Below are 19,139 nucleotides of genomic sequence, written 5' to 3' on the forward strand. Positions count from 1 at the left end.
TCATCACAGTCACCTAATCATCCCCAGCTTACAATTAGCTCATTCATCCCCTCTCCTCTGTAACTATCCCCCAGGTTGTTGCTGTAAATGACAATGTGTTCTCAGTCAACTTACCTGGTAAAATAAGGTAAATAAAATGCAAAAAAAATATACACAGCCAGATGTTTTTTCCCTCTGCTCTGGGATGGAGACGACTAGCTGACAAACAGCAATGCAACTGGGTTTAAAATTTGAAAAAATGTTCAAAATGTCAGATTTTGCCTGATGCGTCTAAAATTGCCATGAACGTGAGACTGGTGCTACTGCACGTCACTCATCTTGACTGACACAGACACTTTCCTGCTGCACCCGTCCTCTGGAGCGCCCTGTCTATCACTGTCTGAAGAGAGGATTAGTTAGCCTAGCCACCTCTCTCTTCCTGCTCAAATGAATTTGTCCTGGCCACCTGGTGATGAATGGTAGGAAAGACGATGTAAATTGGCTCTGGGATCAGTTAGGGTGGCAAGGTGAAGTCTGGCCAGGCAGACTGCCCCTGTCTCCCACCTCACCTCTTCATCCTTCCATGTCACTGGTCCAGGCAGTGATCCCCTGTGGGGCTCCCAGGTGCACATCTACTCCACACACCTGTAGCCAGCCAGCCAGCCAGCCTGCCAACCTACCTACCTACATCATCAGCCCGGCATCTGTTTTGACAAGGTGTCCAATTCGATCATCACGTCTCAAGATCCTTGCTTGGACACAGTGGATATTGTCAGTCAGTGTCTATTGCTCTTGCGTCCATATCCAAGAGGTGAGTTTCTTTGAGGGGTAAGATGACCTAACACAAAGTATCCTGCACCTACCTCAAGCTGAAAGCAACGCACATGGTCTTATATCGGCTGTATTTCATCCCACTTAAAGATAAGTTATATGAAACCACAATGTATGTCTTTAAGGAAGTACAAAGAATAGAAACTGTAGCTTAAATACAGTCCAGATGATCATATATTCTAGACTGTAGAAAGTTGCACAACTCCACTCTCCCCTTCCCCTCTCAACTTGCCTGTAGTAGACGAGGCTCAGCGGCAACCAAAACAACTGCTCTCTAATTTCTTGTGGGTCCCTGGTCTCCGCCACCCCCTTCCAATTCAACTGTAATCATGTAACCATGCAAATGCTGTGCGGTGAGAGGTTTGTGCCCCCCTCTCCGAGACATTATTCCCAGCTGTCAGAGCCCTTGACTTGACCACCCAGGGGAGGAGAGAAGGGGAAGTCATCAGCGCTATCACAGCCCAGGCTGGTGCACTCTGTATGCCGCAAGGCAGCCGCTCCAACTCGTAGGCCTTGACGACTTCACTAAAACATCCCATTTACAGTCAGACCCCATTTGGAAATCAAAATCAAAATCATTCAGTTGTTTTTTTCAAAATCTGCTTGTTTGGCTGACCAAAAGGGAACCTTTTTCTCCCATGGTGCTGCTATTCTACCCACATCTCCAGGATATTCATAATTCATCATTTTCCATTCCTGACATCTGCCGCTGATTATGCTGTTAGGGCTGGCTGGAATTAGCCACTTTCGGGAGCCGGCGCTAATGTGCCAGTGGGCATGCCATAAGGAAGGTAGGGGGTTGGGGGGGGCCTTTCACAATCCTAACGTGTAATTAGGAGCCATTTTGGAGCGCTGCCTTCCACCACCAAAATTAGTTGTCTTTTATTAATCAGGCAGGCCAGCACAATGGCATACTGGGCCCCCATATACTCTAACACTAAATGTTGTTCTTAATTACAGGGCTGGGGGTTAGGCAGCCCTGTTAGTAAGGAAAGGGCTGGAGCTCTTATGTGTATGACCCACCCCTGAATATATTCTGCTTTCCAAATCCATGCAGAACACACAAACATCAGACCAACTGAACACACACTCAACGCTCACACACTCCATACTCAGACATATAGAACGCATAATGAACTTCACAAATGCATGGTCCATTAAATACATTAGCATATGTTGAATGGCAGCTCCACTAGTGAATGAGATTATCATATATGTGATTACAAGTACTGGCCCTCCATGTTTAGTGTAAGTGCTGTGACCCTGACTGTATGTGCCCATCAATGCTAATGCACTCATTACTAGTGATGAGGACAAGCGTGTGCGTGTGCGTGTGCGTGTGTGTGTGTGTGTGTCTTCTAGGCTCATGAGGAATACATAATATGTTGCTGTAGCAACAGGGCACACTGAATAATGGACATGGCAAAACATTACTATTCCAAAAAGTGGAGAGTACTTTTACATTCATGGGGGGAGAGCTAGGGCAATGACGAATCTCAGATTCTCTGAGTGACGTAATAGTGGTTCTTCTAAATCGCTAACACCTACAAAAACTCCCTCCAATCTCTCCCAAATGTCCTTCATCGCGCTGCATCAGAAAAACACTATCCTCACTTTCATTCCGAAAAGAGCGTCTGATTCCTTTCAACAGGCGGTGGATGACACTGGCCCTTCCTTTGTCCACTAGCTGCACTGCAGTGGGAGGTGTCACATCACAGAGGTCATTACCGCCTGTAAAACCTATAGTCTGCATCTCACATGGCACCCCATTCCCTACGTAGTGCACTATATAGGAAATAGGGTTTCATTTGGGAAACACCCATAGTCTGCCTTGGGACTCATCAGACAGCTCGCTTGACAAGAGAGCCTGTCAGTCAAAGCATTATTGACTGGATGTATACTAGTGGACAGAAGTGGGAGCAATGTGTCAATAAGGGTCAGAGGTGCCTTTGGTGTTATGATCACAATGGAGTGCCAATGGAGCAGCTGCAGTCACAGCGAGCATTGGGACTAGGAGGCCCCTGGTGTAAGGACATTATACACTAAGCATATTAAAGGTATAGGATGACCAATTTGATAATAATTATAGATCTGGGTCCATTTTCACAAAAGGTTTCAGAGGGTCATGGCTAGAAGGGATCCAGCTTTTGTCAGAATAGATTTTTCATAGCAGGTTTAGGAGAATTTACGCAGCAGGTTAGGATAATAAATGTGGCAGGTTAGGAGAATTAGGTTAAGGTTAGGAAAAGGTAGCTAAAATACTAAATAAATAAAATAATTGTTACGTATATTTGACAAAGCTGGATCCCATCTAGACATGACTGTTTCAGAGTAGAGGAGTGCTGATATAGGATCAGATTTCCCTTTAGATCATAATGAATAAGAGGATATGTATTGTCCCATGTAGCTCAGTTGGAAGAGCATGGCGCTTGCAATGCCAGGGATGTGGGTTTGATTCCAATGGGGGACTAGTAAGAAAAAAACAATGAAAATGTATGCACTCTAGATAAGAGAGTCTTCTCAATTACTTAAATAAAAAAGATATGGACCTGATCCTAAATCAGCACTCTTACTCGGAGCCCCTTTTTGAATACAGGCCCTGCTATTTAACCCTTTACTGCAGTGGGCTAAATCAGGGTCTCACAGAGTGATTCTTGGTCATCTAAGACAAATCTACTTTGAAACAAAATGATACACCTAGCACACATGGCTATGGGCTTAAAAATGAAGGCATGTCAGATATAGAGTTGACATTTATTCAATTTTGAGTTTGCATCCCAATATTACACTTTATATAAATCACAGAAGACTGAAATATAGCAAAACTGTTTGACATAGAAATGTTTTTTTAATGATGAAATTATGAAAAATATTAATAACAATCCACCCATGATGCCAAAGAAGGCGCTTTTGGTCATTAACTGCAGGAAAGGGCTACCTTCTCCCTCACCAAGACAGAAACAGTTAGTTACTTTCTAAAATGGTCAAAACCCACAGTTTATTAGTATGTTATGCAGGTGTATATAGCTTTGCTGCAGTGATCAGGGTAGACTTTCCAGCATGTTTTAAAATGGCATCGACTGTAGTGCTCCCAAGTGTGCCCCCTCATTGTCACCCACCTCAGGTCTCCTCAGGGTTCCCCTGGGAGGGCGGAGAGGGCGGGTAGGGGAGCGAAGGAGCTGTGCTGTCTATGACGGTGAGCCACTGGGGATTGGAGGCGACCGACGGCGCGCTGAAGCCTGAGTGTGCACCTGCGCTGTCTGTCACAGGGCTACAAACACAGACTTATGTGACACATGACAGGACAGCAGTTGAGGCTGCAGCACTAGAAGTCAAGACCCGGGTGACAGTGTGGATGAGGTGCACGCAGCTAAACTCCATAACATCCCTCCCTCGACCACTAGCATCCCAGCCTCTCTCTCTCTCTCTCCTTCTGTCTCTCTCTCGCCTCCTCTACTTCTCTCCTTTAAAATATGTCAGGGTCCTGCTGGGTTCAAGCCCACAGCCATAGGATGTCTGAAAAGACTGCCTGTGAAGTGTGACTGGCTCAGAGGAGGGGAGCTGATGTGCTGCAGTCTGACAGAGAGAGCTTCACGAGGAAACCGAGACGAACAGGCTCTTAAGATGAATTTCCCACTCTGCATTACTAAACTAAACTGATATCCAATTATGTTCCCCACTTTGACAGGCTAACCGAGTGGTGGCGAGCCGCACCATAGCTCTGCAGCGCGGCAGTGTGGGCCTGGAGTGTCAGAATTGGCCAGGCACGAGGCAGGCTGAGAAACCCCAGGACCTTGAAGGAGATGTCATGAGGAGGCCGGAGTAAGTCTGCCGCTTGACCGAGCGATGGTCCACACACTTGCCTGAAATCATGACATTGCTGAAGGGGGAAAAACACAATTTTATCATTCAGTGCCATTCGCACCCTCTCTCCCTGTCAAACATGCCATATGTCCCCATCACAGGTTGCCCTGCTGGCTTATCGAGTGTGACAGGGCTATTCACACACTGCTCCCAATCAGACAGCATCTCCTGCAGAAATAAGGGTGTGGGGGTTATGAAAACGCTGCCACCTTGGCACAGTGATGGGCTGTCAGACAGCGGGCACCAGCCTCCACAGGGCTCTGGCTGAGGACCTGCCAGCCAGGGGAGAGGGGCAAAGGTCCGGGGTCAGGATTTGGAGACACACACACACAGTCCAGTCACTAATGCAATGAAAGTACAACAACTGGGTTCTGGGTTCATGTGAGGGCATGCTTGTGGGTGTATACAAAGATAGCAATCTAACCACTAGTCCATTTTCCTAACCACCAGCGATTTCTGGCACTAATTAGCATAATATTTATAAGACATTAAGATATTAATACATTTTCACACAGTAAGTTGCATACGCGACCGTTTGAAAGATGGGGATCTTCCATATAAGGCCAGTGCCCGCCCACCCACAACCTCTTTCTGAGGCTGAAAAAGATGACAGCTAGATAGGAACATGGGGATCGAGTCCTCTGAGACAGTTACAACGATAGAAGAGACCAGAGATAGCCAGACTGGTTAATTGGGCTGAGGAAGAGAAGTTGGAGAGACACCATCAGTGCGTGCTCTGCACAGATAGACGTGGTAATGGACAGTGAGGAAGAAGAGCCAAGATGTGTGTTGAGGAAGAATAGTGCCAAGTACAAACCATATTCTGCTAGTTCAGATATTGAACCTCATGAAAGTGAGGATAAATTACCTGTGGTGGCATGTTTTATTTATTTAACTAGGCAAGTCAGTTAAGAGGCAAGTCAGTTATTTTCAAATGACAGCCTAGGAACAGTGGTTTAACTTCCTTGTTCAGGGTCATTTGAACTTGCAACCTTTCGGTTACTAGTCCAACGCTCTAACCACTAGGCTACGCTGCCGCCCCATGTGTGGTGAAGACCTGAGCAAAGGATAATTCGGGCCCAGTGGGAGTGACATTTTTTGAGAAAGTAGATCGCTGTTTATTGGCTGATCCACATATAGTCTCAGGCTGGGTAGAAAATAAGTTGGGTACTAATAAATCGGTGAGGGTAGTGCGAAGTAGACTTGTGATTATTTTCCGTGTTTCTTCGCATCACGCAAAGGTCATGTTGCAGCAGTGTGTAGGAGGGAGATTCCGAGATGTGAGAAGTGTACAGGAGAGCATGGGACAAAGGAATGTGTAGTATCGGTGGACAAAAACTGTGTGTGAATTGTGGGGGTGCCCATGTTGCTGGGGATCAGAAGTGCCCGGTGCGAGAGAGACAGGTTGAGGTTGCCAGGGTCGGAGTAGAACAGAAGATGTCGTATGTTAAGGCAGTGAAGAGAGTAGAGGATGATGGGTCGAAGGTGAGTAGTAGGCTTAAGGCCTGGCAACAGATTGATACAAATTTTTGTTTCAGTAAGGCTGGCTTCTTAGCATTCATTGCCATGGTCGGCCTGGTTTAGGATCAGTAAGGGTCAATGTAGTGGTATGGGGTGGTGATTTTTATTTGTTTGAAATAGTGGTAGGCCTATATAGGTGTAGGGTTAGTTAGTTGGGCAATTTTTTCCTTTTCCCCCTTCCTTTTTCATTTTTGTTTCACAAAATGTAACGTGATTGACCACACACTACTACACGGTAGGTGGCGGCACGCACAAACAAAATGTGTGAACGCCATAAAACCACATAAGAAGAAGAATAAGAACCTCCTGAAATGGTGACAGTTACACTTCGTTCGTGGCAGAGAATAGAAAACATCACAAACTTGTCATATTCTGAAAGCTGATAATCTAAATCAGTAGACTTCACCCCCAAAAACGTATTTTATCATATGAGTTGTGCACTTGTCTGTGTTTGATGAAAAGCTACAAATGGGGTATTAAATTAATTGTTAGGTTGTTCCAAACATAACCAGATGATTTGCTGAACAAACCGTCCGCTTTGCGTGCGCAGGCGTTGCAAAATAAATGTACACATACATGTTATTCAATCATTTCATCCAAACTGTTTGCGCGTGTCTGCGTAGGCAGGCTCTAAAATAGAACTTGGTTCTATTTTTTGGACCTGCTGCAAGTCCCACTTCTCCCATCTACTCATTGGTTTTTAGGAGCAAACTAATCCACATGTGCGATTGAAAGATGAACAAGGTCCATACTCCAGTAGGTGGCGGTAATGCACATTAAAGTTGGTTGCCAACTGTTATATAATATCCATAGAAGAAGACAAAAGAAGCAGAGACCTTAACCAAAGAAAACTAACTAGGTTTCTCATTTTTATCTGTGGATTAATTGTCAGAGTAGAGAACACATGATTTTGTGTGACTAAAAATGGGCCAACATTGTACAAAAATTCAACAAAAAAAGGACTATATGCATTTCAGGCAAAATAACAACCAAATGTTGATCTCCCACGACAAATTAGCTAGCAACAGCAAGCAAGCTAAATGTCCATTAATGTTTCACGTGTGTTTCGACCTGTCCCCAAATTAATATAGTTGGTTCACAGTTGGTTTTGGTATTTTAAACTGCGTGTCATGAAAAAAATCAACATGTGCATGATGGCACACCCGCGGCACAAGTTTAATCAGCATGTAAGCTTCAGGGCCTAACTGTACGTTTGCCAAATAGCCTACACACCAATCGCCAAATGCTTTTGGGAACAAACAGAAAAAGTTAACATCAATCCATGGAGGCAGAAAGGACATTGTTGAAGTTCAATTCAAAAAGAGAAAGGCTGTGAAATGGAGAGGTGAAAATAAAGAGAAGGGAGGGCCAGAAAAGTCATGTTTGGTGAAGTGGTAAAAGAGGATGATAGCAGTCTATGTTATGTGATGATTGTGAGGCGCTATACAAATTCGACAGTCACAAGACACTGACTTCAAATAGGGAAGTTCAAGGGAACTGTAGCCTAGGCCTACTGTTCAGATGGGTTAAATGGAAACTGAAAAGTCTATAGCAGGGGTCTCCAAGAGGTCAATCTATGAGTAGCTCGATCATTTTTTCCCCATGTGTTCCAACACAAACTGTCATAAACAAATCTCACAAGTATCAGACACAGCCAGCTCCCAGCTATTATCTATTCAAAGCAAGATGGTGCCGACAGAGATGGCCGCCTCGTTTTGAGTCCTTAGGAAACTATGCAGTATTTTGTTTTTTTAATGTATTATTTCTTACATTGTTACTCCAGGAAATCTTAAGTCTTATTACATACAGCCGGGAAGAACTATCGGATATAAGAACGACGTCAACTTACCAACATTACGACCAGGAATACGACTTTCCCGAAGCGGATCCTCTGTTTGGACCACCACCCAGGACAATGGACCTAATCCCAGAAGCCGACCCAAAACAATGGCGCATGCAGAAGGGACAGACGGGGCGGCCTCCTGGTCAGGCTCTGTAGATGTGCACATCGCCCACCGCTCCCGAGTATGCTCCTCGCCAATGTCCAGTCTCTTGACAACAAGGTAGATGAAATTCAAGCAAAGGTTGCCTTCCAGAGAGACAATCGAGATTGTAACATCCTCTGTTTCACAGAAACATGGCTCTCTCAGGATATGTTGTCAGAATTGGTTCAGCCACTGGGATTCTCCATGCATCGCCCCGACAGAGATAAACTCCTCTCTTGGAAGAGGAAGGGTGGGGGTGTATGCTTCATGTTTAATGACTCATGGTGTAATCATAACAACATACAGGAACTCAAGTCCTTCTGCTCACCCGACCTAGAATTCCTTACAATCAAATGCCAGCCATATTATCTCCCAAGAGAATTCTCATCAGTTATCGCCACAGCGGTGTACATTCCCCCTCAAGCAGACACCAAGATGCCCCTCAAGGAACTTCATTGGACTCTATGTAAACTGGAAACCATATATCCTGAGGCTGCATTTATTGTAGCTGGGGATTTTAACAAAGCAAATATGAGAACAAGGCTACCTAAATTCTACCAGCATATTGCACTACGCGTGGGTGTAATACACTCAATCACTGCTATTCTAACTTCCACGATGCATACCAAGCCCTCCCCCGCCCTCTCTTCGTCAAATCCGACCACGATGCCATCTTGCTCCTACCGTCTTCTAGGCAGAAACTCAAACAGGATGTACCAGTGACTAGAACCATTCAACGCTGGTCTGACCAATCAGAATCCATGCTTCAAGATTGTTTTGATCACGTGGAATGAGATATGTTCTAGTCAGCCTCAGATAACAACATTGATCTATACACTGACTTGGTGAGTGAGTTTAGAAAGAAGTGCATTGGAGATGTTGTACCCACTGTGACTATTAAAACCTACCCCACAGACGATGTAATCGCCATCACACTGCCCTATCCCATCTGGACAAGAGGAATACCTATGTAAGAATGCTGTTCATTGACTACAGCTCCGCATTCAACACCATAGTACCCTCCAAGCTACAGGGAGGAGATGAAGGCACTCAGAGAGGGGTGTCAGGAAAACAACCTCTCACTCAATGTCAACAAAGGAGATGATCGTGGACTTCATGAAACAGCAGAGGGAGCACCCCCCTATCCACATCGAAGGGACAGCAGTGGAGAAGGTGGAAAGTTTTAAGTTCCTTGGCGTACACATCACAGACAAACTGAAATGGTCCACCCACACAGACAGTGTGGTGAAGAAGGCGCAACAGCGCCACTTAAACCTCAGGAGGCTGAAGAAATGTGGCTTGTCACCCAAAACCCTGACAAACTTTTAAAGATGCACAGTTGAGAGCATCCTGTCGGGCTGTATCACTGCCTGGTATGGCAACTGCACCGCCCTCAACTGCAAGGCTCTCCAGAGGGTGGTGTGGTCTGCACAACGCATCAACAGGGGCAAACTACCTGCCCTCCAGGACTCCTCAAACCGCTACCATCCAGAAGGCGAGGTCAGTACAGGTGCATCAAAGCTGGGACTTGGAGACTGAAAAACAGCTTACATCTCAAGGCCATCAGACCCAATCACTGGCCACTTTAATAAATGGATCACTAGTCACTTTAAACAATACCACTTTAATAATGTTTACATATCTTACATTAATCATATCATATGTACAGTTGAAGTCGGAAGTTTACATACACCTTAGCCAAATACATTTAAACTCAGTTTTTCACGATTCCACACATTTAATCCCAGTAGAAATTCCCTGTCTTAGGTCAGTTAGGATCACCACTTCATTTTAAGAATGTGAAATGTCAGAATAATAGTAGAGAGAATGATTTATTTCAGCTTTAATTTCTTTCATCACATTCCTAGTGGGTCAGAAGTTTACATACACTCAATTAGTATTTGGTAGCATTGCCTTTAAATTGTTTAACTTGGGTCAAATGATTCGGGTAGCCTTCCACAAGCTTCCCACAATAAGTTGGGTGAATTTTGGCCCATTCCTCCTAACAGAGCTGGTGTAACTGAGTCAGGTTTGTAGGCCTCCTTGCTCGCACACGCTATTTCAGTTCTGCCCACAAATTGTCTATAGGATTGAGGTCAGGGCTTTGTGATGGCGACTCCAATACCTTGACTTTGTTGTCCTGAAGCCATTTTGCCACAACTTTGGAAGCATGCTTGGGGTCATTGTCCATTTGGAAGACCCATTTGCAACCAAGCTTTAACTTAATGACTGATGTCTTGAGATGTTGCTTCAATATATCCACATACATTTCCTACCTCATGATGCCATCTATTTTGTGAAGTGCACCAGTCCCTCCTGCAGCAAAGCACCCCCACAACATGATGCTGGCACCCCCATGCGTCACGGTTGGGATGGTGTTCTTCGGCTTGCAAGCCTCCCCTTTTTCCTCCAAACATAACGATGGTCATTATGGCCAAACTATACGGAGCCCTCCACATGGTTGAAAAATGAGAGGTGTACGGAGCTCGATTTGGCCGTACGGGGCTCGATTTGGCCTCTGGAGGCTCCGCAATTGCGTCACACCCTCTGTACGGACCTCCGGACAGCATTTCCAGATCAAGCATAAATTGGCTTTTAAAGGCTCTGCATGGTCAATACATTGACTGTTCACAGTGGCGATTTTAGCATGTAAATCTTGGTGGAGCAAAAAAAAAAAGATGCTTGCCAGCAAAGACACTATACAACACAAAACTAAATAATACATTAATTGCACTATAACGGCAACAAGCGGTGCCCACAAACTGTTAGGGCCTACATAAAGCTGTCCCAACAGCAGAGCTTTCTTTCCAGCACAATGGACTGAATCCCTACCACCGCTACACCTGGCTATCAGCGGAGCCTTGTTTGGCAGCGAATCAATTAATTTAACCTCATTTACTGCCTTTTAAAAAAAACATAGCTGATATGTCCGACTTGCTTAAACAAATGTGGTTTCCACTGACAATTGAGATGTACAAACTATGGCATAAGGGAACGATGAGCGGGTAAGAGACATTCCGTAATTTCGATATAAGATAAGATATTAAGATATTAATGAGCGAGCGACAACGGACGTAGTCAATATAACTATGTGTTCAGCACTTTTGAAATGTACAGTGACAGAATGCAGAACATGGACTGCTCTTACAGTATTTTCCCTGTATAGCAAGTCAGAACCGTAGGATAAATGAAGGGGGCATATAAGCAGACAATGAAACGTCTTACAATATTAGATGATTACATTTCTCAAAAACAGGTTATAAGCTACAAGTCAGCTAGGAGAAATTAAGAGGTGAAATTAGACCAAATTTTTGTGGTGAGGAACATGGGTTGCTAACAGCTTACTACACAACGTACACTTAGTATTACTTACTTAGCTACAGTATACATATCTCCCTTGCATATTACATCATGTATGCAGCAGCACACAAGACATTTTTGGACTCACCTTGGCTTGTGATGTGCTCACTTAAACATGAAGTATATTTTTGGGGCTTGCCTGTTTTGCATGTTATTTTGGCATTAATACGTGTCACATATCAGTTTACAAAGAATGTAAAAAAATAATTATGTCATTGAGTTAATAAAGCCGCATACAAACATGGTCTCTTTTTTGTTTTCTTGAGTAAGGCAGCTCCAAAATGCAGGTGTTTCAGCCTAGCGCAGTGCTTTCTGGGGTGGTGGGGCGAACCAGCAAAAAATAGGAGCATTGCGCCGTGATTGGCTCAGTGTTCTGTCACTCATGGGGTTCTGTCACTCATGGCACGGCGGTCCTTTGAGGGCAAATTTTGTCATCAGTCTGGCATTTTCTGGATTTATGGTGGGAACTCGGGGAAAAAAACACATAGCCACTGCATTGCGGGGCGGCAGGTAGCCTAGTGGTTAGAGCGTTGGACTAGTAACTGGAAGGTTGCAAGATCAAATCCCCGAGCTGACAAGGTAAAAATCTGTCATTCTGCCCCTGAACAAGGCAGTTAACCCACTGTTCCTAGGCCATCATTGAAAATAAGAATTTGTTCTTAACTGACTTGCCTAGTTAAATAAAGGAAAAAAATGTTTTTGAATAGCTGGCTACTGGTTGCCTGCAGTTAGCCACTGATTCCTTCCAAATGACTCATTGTTGAATTTGCAATTTCCAACTTGTTGTGTAATCTTTACGGCCGATGAGCACCGATACATTTTGTCTATAATTTCTCTCCGTTATTTCTCTTCATATGACAAGGATGAAAAGGATTTGCCAGTAGATTGTTGACTTGATTCATGATGATGATGACTGCTAGCTAAGACTTTGAAAGTAAGATGTTGACATGATCAGTCAAATCAAAGCTACTGTAGATATAACGTGATTTGATGTCATTTTATCTGTGGCCAATGACCTTGAGCCTTCTTGGAAGGGCACTTGTAATATAACTATGGCAGGACTCAAATTGTGGATGTCTACCCTTACTAAGGACTTAAACTTGATGACGATGACGTAGTGTCCCCATGAGTGACAGAACACTGAGCCAATCACGGCGCAATGCTCCTATTTTTTGCTGGTTCGCCCCACCACCCCAGAAAGCACTGCGCTAGGCTGAAACACCTGCATTTTGGAGCTGCCTTACTGAAGAAAACAAAAAAGAGACCATGTTTGTATGCGGCTTTATTAACTCAATGACATAATTATTTTTTTTTACATTCTTTGCAAACTGATATGTGACACGTATTAATGCCAAAATAACATGCAAAACAGGCAAGCCCAAAAAATATACTTTAGCAAAAAATAAATATATTTTTGCAAAGAATGTGGGACTCTGGACCACATTGCCTCCGGACAACATTGCTGGATCAAGCAGAAATCAGCTTTTAGGGTCAGGTCGGGTGCGGGCCTCAGATTTTCAATTCATCAAATATAGTCGGATGGGTTATTAGCAATTGCAGGCAGGTGCAGGTGAACAAACAGTTGACCCGTGCACCACTACATTACAGGGTTGTAGCAAATAAGATAAGCTTTTGAGACCATATCCACATCACAGGGGTGGAGTTTTCACCTCTTTGCAAGAGGAGTGCTCAAAGCTGCATGTGAGTTGTTATTTCCTTTTGCAGTCAGCCAGCGAACCCACGCACAGAGCAGCAGACACTGTTTTGACCCCAAAAATATTTGTATGCACTTTTGTACATATTCGTATAGCTAGCTAGTGTAGGTAGTATTGATATGGCTAGTGGCAAAAATAAGTAATGGACTATGGCTAACAACACAACAGTGGTAGGCTTGATTACCAACAACGATGAGACAGCCTTCAGGGAGGAGGTGAAAGCCCAGGCAGAGTAGTGCCAGGAAAATAACCAAGCTGTGTCACAGCCGGCCGTGACAGGGAAAGCCATGAGGCGGTGCCCAATGACTTGTGTGGCTGGAGTCTTTAACAATTTTGACTGCCTTCCTCTGACACCGCCTGGTACATTATGAAGGTCCTGGATGACAGTTCAGCCCCAGTGATGTACTGTGCCATACGCACTACCCTCTGTAGAGCCTTGCGGATAACAAGCAGTTGCCATACCAAGCAGCGATGCAGCCCATCAAGATGCTCTCAATGGTGCAACTGTAGAACCTTTTGAAGATCTGAGGGCCCATGCAAAATCTTTTCAGACTCCTGAAGGGGAAGAGGCGTTGTCGTGCCCACTTCACAGTGTTGCTGTGTGTGGACCATGATGCGCGCTCAGCCCCCCGTTTCCTGTAGTCCACGATCTGCTCCTTTGTCTTGCTGACGTTGAGGGAGAGGCTGAGGTTGTTGTTCTGGCACCCCACTTAGTCACTGTTCTAGCCGGCTACCACCCGGTACTCTACCCTGCACCTTAGAGACTACTGCCATATGAACAGAGTCATTGAACACTGGACACTTTAATGATGTTTACATACTGTTTTACCCACTTTATATGTACAGTATATACTGTATTCTGTTGATGGCCCATCCTATATAACTACTGCTGTACACACCTTTTCTATTCATATACTTTCCATAATGTCTTTACACACCATTATATAAATATATTTATACTCCGGTCTCTGATATTGCTCATTCTGATATATATATACAGTTGAAGTCGGAAGTTTACATACACTTAGGTTGGAGTCATTAAAACTCGTTTTTCAACCACTCCACAAATTTCTTGTTAACAAACTATAGTTTTGGCAAGTCGGTTAGGACATCTACTTTGTGCATGACACAAGTAATTTTTCCAACAATTGTTTACAAACAGATTATTTCACTTATAATTCACTGCATCACAATTCCAGTGAGACAGAAGTTTACATACACTAAGTTGACTGTGCCTTTAAACAGCTTGGAAAATTACAGAAAATGTCATGGCTTTAGAAGCTTCTGATAGGCTAATTGACATCATTTGAGCCAATTGGAGGTGTACCTGTGGATGTCTTTCAAGGCCTACCTTCAAACTCAGTGCCTCTTTGCTTGACATCATGGAAAAATCAAAAGAAATCAGCCAAGAACTCAGAAAAACAATTGTAGCCCTCCACAAGTCAGGTTCATCCTTGGGAGCAATTTCCAAACGCCTGAAGGTACCACGTTCATCTGTACAAACAATAGTACGCAAGTATAAACACCATGGGATCACACAGCCGTCACACCGCTCAGGAAGGAGACGTGTTCTGTCTCCTAGAGATGAACGTACTTTGGTGCGAAAAGTGCAAATCAATCCCAGAACAACAGCAAAGGACCTTGTGAAGATGCTGGAGGAAACAGGTACAAAAGTATCTATATCCACAGTAAAACGAGTCCTATATCGACATAACCTGAAAGGCCGCTCAGCAAGGAAGAAGCCACTGCTCCAAAACCGCCGTAAAAAAGCCAGACTACGGTTTGCAACTGCACATGGGGACAAAGATGGTACTTTTTGGAGAAATGTCCTCTGGTCTGATGAAACAAAAATATAACTTTTGGGCCATAATGACCATCATTAAGTTTGGAGAATAAAGGGGGAGGCTTGCATGCCGAAGAACACCATCCCAACTGTGAAGCACGGGGGTGGCAGCATCATGTTGTGGGGGTGCTTTGCTGCAGGAGGGACTTGTGCACTTCACAAAATAGATGGCATCATGAGGCAGGAAAATTATGTGGATAAATTGAAGCAACATCTCAAGACATTAGTCAGGAAGTTAAAGTTTGGTCGCAAATGGGTCTTCCAAATGGACAATGACCCCAAGCATACTTCCAAAGTTGTGGCAAAATGGCTTAAGGACAACAAAGTCAAGGTATTGGAGTGGTCATCACAAAGCCCTGACCTCAATCCTATAAAAAATGTATGGGCACAACCAAAAAAGCATGTGCGACAAGGAGGCCTACAAATCTGACTCAGCTACACCAGCTCTATCAGGAGGAATGGGCCAAAATTAACCCAACTTATTGTGGGGAGCTTGTGGAAGGCTACCCGAATCATTTGACCCAAGTTAAACAATTTAAAGGCAATGCTACCAAATACTAATTTAATGTATGTAAACGTCTGACCCACTGGGAATGTGATGAAAGAAATTAAAGCTGAAATAAATCATTCTCTCTACTATTATTCTGACATTTCACATTCTTAAAATAAAGTGGTGATCCTAACTGACCTAAGACAGGTAATTTTTACTAGGATTAAATTGTGAAAAACTGAATTTAGATGTATTTGGCTAAGGTGTATGTAAACTTCCGACTTCAACTGTACACACTACCGTTCAAAAGTTTGGGGTCACTTAGAAATGTCTTTGTTTTTGAAAGAAAATCTAATTTTTTGTCCATTAAAATAACATTAAATTGATCAGAAATACAGTGTAGATATTGTTAATGTTGTAAATGACTATTGTAGCTGGAAACGGCTGATTTTTAATGGAATATCGACATAGGCGTACAGAGGCCCATTATCAGCAACTGTCACTCCTGTGTTCCAATGGCACGTTGTGTTAGCTAATCCAAGTTTATCATTTTAAAAGGCTAATTGATCATTAGAAAAAACTTTTGCAATTATGTTAGCACAGCTGAAAACTGTTGCTCTGATTAAAGAAACAAAAAAACGGGCCTTCTTTAGACTAGTTGAGTATCTGGAGCATCAGCATTTGTGGGTTTGATTACAGGCTCAAAATGGCCAGAAACAAAGAACTTTCTTCTGAAACTCGTCAGTCTATTCTTGTTCTGAGAAATGAAGGCTATCTAACCAGAATAGAAAGTGGGAGGCCCCGGTGCACAACTGAGCAAGAGGACAAGTACATTAGAGTGTCTAGTTTGAGAAACAGACGCCTCACAAGTCCTCACCTGGCAGCTTCATTTGCAAAACACCAGTGTCAACGTCAACAGTGAAGAGGCGACTCCGGGATGCTGCAAAGAAAAAGAATTGCAAAGAAAAAGACATATCTCAGACTGTCTAATAAAAAGAAAATATTAAGATGGGCAAAAGAACACAGATTTGTCTTTTTCTTTGCAACTCTGCCTAGAAGGCCAGGAGTGATGGTTGCTGATAATGGGCCTCTGTACGCCTAAGGAGATATTCCATTAAAAATCAGCCGTTTCCAGCTACAATTGTTAATGTTGTAAATGACTATGTCTACACTGTATTTCTGATCAATTTGATGCTATTTTGATGGACAATTTTTTTTTGCTTTTCTTTCAAAAACAAGGATATTTCTAAGTGACCCCAAACTTTTGAACGGTAGTGTATATTGTGTGTATTGTGTAGTTTTTTTTTTTCACCTGCGGTAACATCTGCAAATCTGTGCATGTGACCAATAAACTTTGATTTGATTTATGATTCTGGAGGATAGTGCAACGGACACGTAACATATGGAGGATAATAGCGGCAACTTGGACAGGTGAAATTTTGCAGCGATTACATTTTTTTTAAGGGCTCCCTGCATCCTCTTTTGGATTATTGTAAGTACATTTGATTTTGATTTGTTCTGCATGCAGAACATGTGTCATTGCTTGTTTTTGTATTTGAATTTTTTAGGACAAGTCCCAAATTGCATTCTATTCACCATACAGTGCTCTATACTATGGGCCCTGGTCAAAAGTAGTGCACTACATAGGGAATAAAAGGTACCATTTGGGACTAAAAGGTCCAGGCTCAAAGTATTAATTTTGTTTTGGTTTAGATAACTAGCAATCTTTATCTTTTCATAGTAGGCTGTTTCTACCTTAGTTTAAAAAAATGTGTGAGTGTACCACTGAGTAATACTGCCCAATGCTTCCGTGCCTTTGTACATATTTATAATTTTACTTGTGTGTGCACCTCTGTGTGCCTCAAATCAAATACATATTTCAGGCTTTGTATTTTGCACCAGTTTCCACTATAATGTAATGTAGCTTCCAAAATGATAATTTCTCACCACCCAGTCAGGACACTGATGATGAATGGGAGCCAATAACCAGGCTGGGGGCCCAGTCAGCTGTCCCTCCCTACTGCCACCCCTAGCACCCCCCACCCCCTTGGCCAACATCTCCAGCTTGATTGCTGCCAGCATTATTGATTGTTTTGTGTGAGTGCACCTAAGCTTGGCCCAAATCAAATACATTTCAATATGTCCCCAGGACACTGATTTATTGTGTATTGTTGAAAACATTGCCCTGCACCTCTGTTATTTTGGATGTTTTAGGCCTCAGTTTTGAAAACAGTTCAACCATTTCAGTTTTTCTGTGAAGAACTGTTTGCAATTGTATAACTGGTGTATGTATGTGTGTATGTATGTATGTATGTATGTATGTATGTATGTCATACTTTGGGTACATTTTGGGCCACAACTCCAAAACAACACTCAGCACTACTTCTTCATGTGATGTGGGAAAAAAAAGAAAATTTATTTCTGCACCTTATCTTGTGTAATTCCTATCTATGAAATATCTTGTGTAATTCCTATCTATTTCTATACAAACTACAATGGGTTTCCTTTCAAACGATACCATCGATATGCATGTGCAGCAAATAATTCCTAAGTTATACACTTTTTAGTTTGGGTATAACATTTTAGGCGGAAATTCACATTTTTGCCTGTCAGCTGAAGAGGTTTTAAAGGATGGTCAGGGTGCCATCTTCCTCTTCCTAGGTTGTGGCAAATGTTTAATTTGACAATAGAACATCCCTGCTGAGCTTAGCCATGCAGCCCCAGACACAACACTGCAGATGCAAAAATATTCAGCAAGTGAGCAATCAATTTAAAAGCAGGTTGAAAATGACATATATTCCCCCTATGATGATGATGATGATGATATGCATGGAGAAATAAATCAGAGAGCAAGAGTGAGAATAGAAGAGAAATGGGGAGAGACAGTATCACCTGATCTGTCATATCTTAAAAAGCGGAGGGATGTATCACCTCACGTCTTTAAAAAAAGAGAGCGATAGAACCCTCCTGGCACATTTTGATATGAAAGGTTTCTGTGATTGCTAATCTATGCAAAACAGTGACTCATTCATAATGCATGAGCAAGAAGAGATACCAATTTTGCAACGCTTTCAGATTATTAGATATTATCGTGAATGCAGCGGATGAAATATGAACACTCCTACCTGTCCCATAGTAATTACATGAGTGGAGTGGTCTAAACAGCAGTGGTGGAAAAAGTACTCAAATTGTCATACTTGCTGTATAAGATACTAAAAAATGACTCAAGTAAAAGTAAGGTAAGTCAACCAGTAAAATACTACTTGAGTAAAAGTCTAAAAGTATTTGGTTTTAAATGTACTTAAGTATCAAAAGTAAATGGAATTGCTAAAATGTATTTAAGTATCAAAAGTAAAAGTATAAACCATTTTCAAATTCTGTATATTAAGCAAACCAGACTGCACAATTATTGACATTTTTTAAATTGACAGGTAGTCAGGGGGCACACTCCAACATAATTTACAAACGACGCATGTGTTTGGTGAGACCGCCAGAGCAGAGGCAAGTGATAAGTGTGAATTGGACCATTTTCCTGTCAAAATGTAACATGT

Source organism: Salmo trutta, chromosome 27 (assembly GCF_901001165.1).
Source record: "Salmo trutta chromosome 27, fSalTru1.1, whole genome shotgun sequence".
In the NCBI taxonomy this organism is placed as follows: domain Eukaryota; kingdom Metazoa; phylum Chordata; class Actinopteri; order Salmoniformes; family Salmonidae; genus Salmo; species Salmo trutta.